Here is an 8,712-nt window from a genome sequence, read left to right on the forward strand (position 1 = left end):
TCTGTCTGGCGAGCGCACGCGTCCTACAGTGAAAATCTCTCCAAAAAAAAAAAAAAATACACATATGCACACACTCCACATAATGGAGGCCCTTTGTGGCCTAAATTTTCTGATCCAGAAGTCTGCCAGTTCTTTACCCACACATTTAAGGCATTAGTGAAATGTTTATTTTTGTTGCCATAGGGTAACTAAATTAAGAATAATTTTGTTGGGAACCAGCAGTTAGCGTAATGGCTATGTAGCTGGACTCCCACGTAGTCGACCGCGGTTCACGTCCCAGACCCGGTGGCTTAAAACTCACGCTGGGCTCGTGTGCGTGCGTGCCCAAGATCCCGAGAGGAGAATGGAGGAGAAGGGATTGTGGTGTGACCATCCCCGCTGGGGGAGGGATTTCTCTCTTTCTGTCTCTCTATCTCTCTCTGTCTGTCTGGCGAGTGCACACACCCAATAGCGAAAACCTCTCCAAAAAAATAATAATAATAATCTTGTCACAAGATGTCATTAACCCTGCTGCCAGCACTATGAACTTTAATTCTCAACATAAACAAACTGATATGGGGCCCAGCCAGGTGGTATGGTGATTATGGTGGATAGATCCAACATGGCTGACTTGATGGTTTGAGTCACAGACTTCGTGGTTTGAAAATATGCTGGGCACATATTCACACATGCCCCAAATCCCTAGATGAGAATGGAGGAAGAGGGATGTAGTATAGCGACACCTGTGCCCACGATCCAGGGCTGGCTGAAGGCTGGGTGTGGATCACCATGTCAAGACCATATGAGAGGTGCTCCCTCTTTCACAAAAGAAATGTATGGGTAAACTTTTTTTTTTTTTTTCCAAGAGAGATTTTTGATATAGGACACATGAGCTCACCAGGGAGACAAAAAGAAAGAAAAAGAGAATGCTGCAATACCTTTTCCTCCATTCTCCTTTTGGAATTTTGCATGCACACACACCCGGCATGAGTTTTAAGCCACCAGGTCTGAGATTTGAACCATGGTCAGCTACATGGGAGTCCAGTGATGTAACTATTATGCCATCTGCTGGTCCCTGGATAAACTTAAAAAAAATTTAAAAAAAGAGTGAGGCATGTATTTTCAGCTAGTGATTTGCTCGCGGTAGCATTCTATTGGTGTGCAAGAATTTGCTGGAGTCTGAGACTCCAGGTCAAAGAAATTAGCTATACTATTTACTCAGGAAGCTCATGACATTATACAATAGCCCCCCATAAAGCATCTAAATCCTTGTTTCTAAACTAGAGATGAAAAGTCTGTACCTTCCACCTCGTGACTAGCACAAAATTTCTAGTGTCAGTGCATATATTTAATATTAGTACATCATAGTTCCCTGTTTCTGCATTAAAAGTGTAGACTACATCTCCATGATGCAAATACAGCATTTTGGAAATGCTGTTTTCACAATCAATTTTGCTTCAAAACTTATTCCAGATAATTTAATTTGTACAAATAAGACTTTATATAGTCTAGTGTACACATACATATATGGGGGGGAGGGAGAAAGAAAGCAGAGAAGGAATATTAGAGGAAGAGATATAGGCATTTTTGACAGCATCTTGCCATCTTGATCCTCTGCCTCAGACTCCCAGTTACCTGGGATTACAGGTGTGCATTGGGCCTCTTCAGACTGGTTTGGAGTCTAAACCTGGCTCTCCCATGTGGCCCAACCTTGCCACTGTGACTGGGGCCAATGTTTCCTTTTTTTTTTTAAACAAAGTATGCATGGCATCTACTTAAACACTACACTGCAAATTGTGTATTGTGCAGAGTTCTCCAAAGAAACAGAACCAACAGGATATAGATACATAGAAGAGAGGATTTATTACAGGAATTAATGGAGGGATTATAAACCAATTATGGAGACTGAGCAACCCCATAATAAGCCATTTACAAGCTAGAGGACCAAGGGAGCTGATAGTGTCATTCAGTCTGAGCTCTACAGGACATGAAGTGCTTCTGGGTTGTAAAGGGGTTCTGAGAAAATAAAGCTTAAGAATTGATATTCTAAAGACCAGCAGATGGCATAAGATCTACATTGCTAGATTCTAATGTAGTCAACTGCAGTTCAAGTCCTGGACCTGGTTGCTTAAATTCATGCTGGACATGTGTGTGCATGCCCAAGATCCTGAGAGGAGAATAAAAGGGAAGGGATTGTGGTGTAGTTATCCCCCGGGGGGGTGATTTTTCTCTTTTTGTCTCTCTGTCTCTATCTTTCTGGTGAGCACACACCCTATAGCAAAAAATTTATCCAAAAAAAAAAAAAAGGATTGATGTTCTAATAAAATCTTCTCCTTCCACAGATAAGACAGAGGGATTCATATGTGAGACGAGTAGTCCAAGGTTGCCAAATTAATCAAGAACAGAGCCTAAACTAGAACGGAATCTTTTCTGCTTTTATTGCACAAAACTGAACTAGAAAGCAAAAGAATATTTTCCCAGTACACTTAAGCACCTCAATCTGATTTGATGTGAAAGACAGAGAAGGCATGGTAGCAGAACATGCAGGTGAGAAAAGGGAAATGAAGAAAGCATGTTTTTTCATAGGTCTCAAAGTAGATAAACATCATGTAAGACAGACAAAAAAAAAAAATAAACCAAAGCCTCTCAGAAGTAAGCAGAATTAACAGAAAAAGTTGCCTACTAATGCCAAGGCTTCTTTATTCCTTAAATCCCCATCCCCAGCAAAAAGAATGTTTTAACAAAAAGTGTAATCCTTTCAAAAGAAATAAATCATACGTTAGATAAACAGAGTGTTATGTAGCTCCCCTTTATTTGAAGGATGAGGGCACCAAAGTCCATTCTGAAGGAGACCAATTACGCTTGCAGCCCTTAGGGCACACTTTATGCACCTCCGTGTAAATCAAAGCCCATCTCCAAAGGCGAGAGCCTCATTCTCTCGGCAAAAGTAAGGCCTCCTGCTTGTTCATCACTTCCTAAGGAAAGAGACAAGACCTTGGGTTAAATCTCCCATATTTGAATCAACACAGAATGTTCTCCAGATAAACTCAGATATACGCTTTCTATTCACATTCCTGAGGAATCCTATAAAGTATAGTCCAAAGCTGACCTGGGGAGGAGCATGCTAATAAATCCATATAAAACTTATGAAAGCAATCTGTGAAACACAATCAAGTTCCCATTGGTAACTTGTGGTGCCCTTGAAATTCCAGGTCTTTCCTAAACCAGCAGGTTTCATGGAAATAGAGTGTGACAGACTGTCAGGAGCCAAACAGCCACTCAAAGAAATCAAGACTTCACTCTCATCACCATAACCAGCATTCAGAACCCTACTGCGTATGCTAACAAAGAATATTTAAAGAAACCACTGATAACTGCATGAACACACAATAGCCGGTTAAATTAAAATTGAACAGTGAGAAAAAAAAAAGTTCCATAAGGCTTATAAAGTTAAAATGTCCTCGAAAAAATCAATTTTAGAACATCTTTTAGAACTTCAGTATGTCCCTAAACAAAGATTCTTCTATTCTTACTCCCTTCTTGAAAATAATACTGTCACGTTTTTGTTTTGTTTTTATATGACTAATCATGATTGGAAATATGTTGTTATGTTTTTACTTGCCTGTTTTTTGTTTGTCCATTGTTTTTTTTTTTCCTCTCCTCACTCACTCATAGATTATAACTCTATGAGAATGGGGGCTCTCTCCCCAGAATGTAAACAAGGCTTGTGACATTAGACTCTTAATAAATATTTATTGAACTTTTTTAAAAAAAGTATTAATCTAGGATCAGTCTCTCTTCTCTTCATTTCCCCCCTCCTTTTCTGTCTTCCAAATCTCAGGTGAATGCAGACACCAACCAGGAACCAGATGGGAAAGAAGCCTTGAAAACGCAGTTCCTTATTTATCCTCTACCTAAGAACGTGTTGGTGGCAAACCTAAGTTGACAATAGGCTATGTGTCACGCTGGGGAAAGCAGTGTGTGTGCTGGTTCCTTCACCACAGGCTTCTTTTGTGCTGCTCCTGCTGAGAGGGTTGTAAAAAGTCTTCTACTATCTCAGAAGTTCCTTCAAACACAAATGCACAAGCCTTATTCTCCTACAGAAAAAGGTTCTGAAAGTTTGGAAGAGAGAGAAGTTCTCCTAGAAGGGAATTATATCATTTAAATGGTACTGAATTTCATATGAGCAGAAACCAGATGTAAAATACAGTAGGGCAGAGCAAAGAAAGATGGTGGTGGTGGTGGTTGTGATGGTGGTGGTGGTGGTGGTTGTATTAATTATTTTTCTAAAGCTTAATGAGCACTACTCTTGATGTCAGGACAGGCAGAAATAGAGCCTGGCGTGAGCAACATGCAGGTGTGTAAGCAGCTAATGGAAGTGACAGCTAAGATGACATATAACCAGAGTGTTGAAAAATGAATTATCCATGTGGTTTAAATGGGCCAAGTGATATATTGGAACACCATGTGGTTAACACAAAGCATGGCATTCAAGATGGAAGATCCAAATCCTGACTCTGGCTCTAACACAGACCACTTTTACAAGACTGAATGAGTCATTTAAACCACACCGTGCTGTGGTTTCTCCTTCAGTCAAATCCGGGTAGCAAAATGTATTGCCCAGTCACAACACAGGATGTTGTGAGGAAACACGGGAGGTAACAACAAATGCAGCCTCTTCTGAGCACTGCAAGGTGCACACCTTGTGTGAAATAATGGCCCTTAGGTATAATTGTCAGGACAGGACTCTGGCAAAATTATTCATTTTTCAAACTACAAATGCCATGCTTCTAAATTGGTGAAATGCATTAGATTAAACTTCACTGTCCTAATTTTGCAATCCCTCCCTTTCTATGACTTTACATGACATGCCACAAATGTAGAATTGGAGATTCCATTTGAGTTATGCCAACTGTTGCCAATAATTTGTAATGTTTTACCATAGCCTGAATGATCCCCTCAAGCCAGAAATATGCCTCCTCATCCCTGTATTCACAATCTTATATTTAGACCTTGCCAACAAGCCGTTTAGGTTGCTCCAAATCAAATAAACTCTGAAGCCCACACAGTACGTATTAGATCATTACTGAGCAGGAGGTACACAGGCTGGAGGTGCAAACAAAACTCAGGGCAAAAGGGAATCACCAGACATGAATTAAACACAGAGGCAATTATGGTCTAGTAGAAAAAGAGCAAGACGAGGAGTCAAACTTGCTGAAGTTAAACATCAGCTATGTCATTATGGTATGACCTTGGTCAATCTTGAGCAGGACTTTGAACCTCAGATGTAAAATTGGAATACTAGATTAGCCAGGCGAACAAAGTCAAGAGAGCATTCATTGAGTACCTGTAAGAGCACAAGCTTATAGCCACATTGCTTGGGGCTTAATTCTAGCTCTAACTTTTAACATATGATCTCAGGCAAGGTACTTAACCTTTCTGTGCCTCAATTTTCTAATTTCTAAAACAAGGACAATACTATGGGCTGCTTTGTATGAGTTTTGTCAGGATTAAATGAGTTAATCCATACAAACCATTTAGAGCATTGTGTGGCATGTAATAAGATTAGTATTATTACTATGTGCCAAGCATAGAGGACACAAAGATCAAAGAAGATCAAATATCTATGCCCAAAAGAGGTTGAAATGATGCACGTGACCTCCTCAGGTCTTTTGCAGATTCACAATTCCTTTCATTTTATTTGTGTTTTCTCGTTTCTTTCCTTAATGCCAAGGAAGTCTCATGAAAATGAGATGTTTATTGGAGAAAGACAGCTTAAGCTCTCCATCCCCTGAACAGTCCTCATCAAAGACAGAGGTGTCAATTCTCTCTGGAGCATTTACTATCTTCATAGAGAACAAGCCACCTTGGGAACTAGGAGCAAAAGCATTGAGGGGTACATTAGATCCAAGCAGTTTCCAATACCTTGCTAAAAATAAAACAAGAGGAGGTAAGTACAATAGAAATTTAAAAAAAATTTTTTTGTAATGAACTCTAAAATAAAGACATTTTGAAAATGCTATTATGGTAGGTTTTCTAATCCAGCATTTCATAACAATGACTCTCATCTTCATCCATGCAGTGTGCTATAACAAAAATCCCACAAACTGTAGGGCTTATAGATGATAAATATGAATTTCTCACAGTCCTGGAGACTGGGAATTCCAAGATTAAGAAACTAGCATTTTCGGCATTTGGCAAAAACCCTCTTCTTTATAGATGAAAACATCTTGTTCTGTCTTCACAAGGTAGAAGGAATAAACAATCTCCCTTGGGCCTCTAGCATAGATTCTATTCATAAAGGCTCTGCCCTCATAGCCTAATCATTGACCAAAGGCCCCACCTCTTGATACCCTTACATTGAGAAGTAAGTTTTTTCTTTTTTTAGGTTTTTGCCATAGGACACACGTGCTTGCTAGACAGAGACAGAAAAAAAATAGAGAGAGGGAAAGTAATAAATCATCCCCCATGGGCGATGGCTATGCTGCAATCCCTTCTCCTCCATTCTCCTTTCAGGATTTTGGGGACACATGCACAAGCACTCAGCATGATTTTCAAACCACCAGGTACAGGCTCAGATCTCAGTTGTCCATGTGGGTGTCCAGTGCCTTAATCACCATACCACTTGCTGGTCCCAAGAAATAGGTTTCAATATAAGAATTTGGAGGGACAGAAACATTAAGACTATAAAGACTAAACCATCTGCCCTCACCTCAAACCTCTAGCTTCCTACTACACTCTTTGGTCAGCAGACTTCTAAGTGAAAGCCGCCCTTGTCTGTGAGGACACACTCCATTGCTTCCTGTCATCAGATCTACAAATTATCTTGACCACCCCACTTCTCTCTTTGATTTTTGTACATCACTCTTACACAAAAGGGAGAGCTGAACCTCTTCCTCACAGAGTCTAAGACTGTGTAAGAAATTCCTGTAGTTCTCCTGTGTTCTCTCATAATATCTCCATCCTCTCCTATATTCTGTTCCTTCCCACTGGTCTCTGCACTTTAGTGCATCAAATTAATAACATTATAAAATGTAAGAGAAAAAAATCCCACTCCATACTTCTGTAGCTTCACCTTTAAGTTTCCAATGTCTTAAAAGTCACGATTACTTCGGGATGAGCATATGGCCTAATGGCTATGTTACTGGACTCCCATGTGGTCTACCACAGTTTGAGTCCCAGACCCAGTGACTTAAACTCATACTGGACATGTGTGCGTGCATGCCCAAGGTCCCGAGAGGAGAATGGAGGAGAAGTAATTGCAACGGGACCATCCTCCCTGGGGGGTGATTTCTTGCTTACTGCCTCTCTGTCTCTCTCTGTCTTTCTGGCGAGCACATGTGCCCTATAGCTAAAACCTCTCCAAAAAAAAAAAACAAACGTCACAATTACTTCAATTGACATTTCTTCACTTTTCTCTTTAACTTATTCAACGCTGGTTTCTGTTCACTCAAACTATACTTGCTGAGATATCCAATGACCACCAACCATTTCTTATGTACAACTGACTCCTTAGTTGTTATCTTGTGTGACCTAGCCGTAGCATTTGACCTTATTAACTACTTCCTCCTTTAAAACACACACACACACACACACACACACACACACACACACATGCACACACACACACACTTCACTCAGTATCAGGAAACCAAACCCTCCTGCTTATACATACATTTTTTGAAAAATTTGCTAGATGGTGTATGCAAGAACCAGAGGTGAGGGGGAGAGAAAGAAAGACAGACAGAAAGACAGAAAGTAAAGAGACAGCCCCAATGGGAGATAGTCATTCTGCAATCCTTTCTCCTCCATTTCTACAGAACTTTGAGTAGTCATGCACACGTACCTGGTGTGTTTTTAAAGCCCCTGGGCCCAGGACTCGAACCACACATCCAGCCATGTAGTATCCAGGCTCCTTAACCACCATGTTATAGACTGGCCTTCCATCTGTTTCTTCAGCTGTCTTGCCAAGGTCTCTTTCTTGACTCTTCCTCATTTACCCTACTAAAGGATGAAATTTGTAAATAGTACTTCCTAAACTCCATACTTCTCTTTCTCTACATAATTCTCCAAATGAACTCACATATTTCCATGACATCAATAAATTATTCCTATAGTCTAGGTTAACTTGGTCTGACCTTCATATCCATTCACCCAAGTATGACGTTCACATTTCTACTTGAGATGTCTCGTGAGCATCTCAAAATCAGTGTGCTCAAGCCAACACTTTGGGAATAATCCTGGACTCCTCTCTCTTACGCACTTTTCATGTTCAGTTCCTAATCAAAGCATTTCAACCTCTTTATTTCTAAGTTTAAACTTCATTTCATAAGAATAGCCTTCCATAGAATCGGAGAACCCATCTCTTCCCCTACATTATATGGTCTCATAGTTTTCCTTCTTCTCCAGCTCTGTATATAAAAATCATCTCCATCTGTTCATCTTTTACACCTACCATAACAGAATTTATACAATGTATATTTTCTCCGCTAACCAACTTAAATAGATGAATGAATGGATCATTGGACAGATATGCGAGAAAGAAAAAGGAAAGAAATAAAGAAGGAAGAAATGAAGGAAAGTGTAGGAAGGAACAGAAAAAGGAAAAGAAATAGAAAAGCTAAATAAGTTGATTTTGAAAATGTCAGAATAAAGATAATTCAAGCCAGGAAAGGAATGGTGTTCTATAAGAGAAATATAAAAATTGAGAAAAGAGGAAATAAAAGGTTTTGG

This window comes from Tupaia chinensis, unplaced genomic scaffold (assembly GCF_000334495.1).
Source record: "Tupaia chinensis unplaced genomic scaffold, TupChi_1.0 Scaffold000032_1, whole genome shotgun sequence".
Lineage (NCBI taxonomy): Eukaryota > Metazoa > Chordata > Mammalia > Scandentia > Tupaiidae > Tupaia > Tupaia belangeri.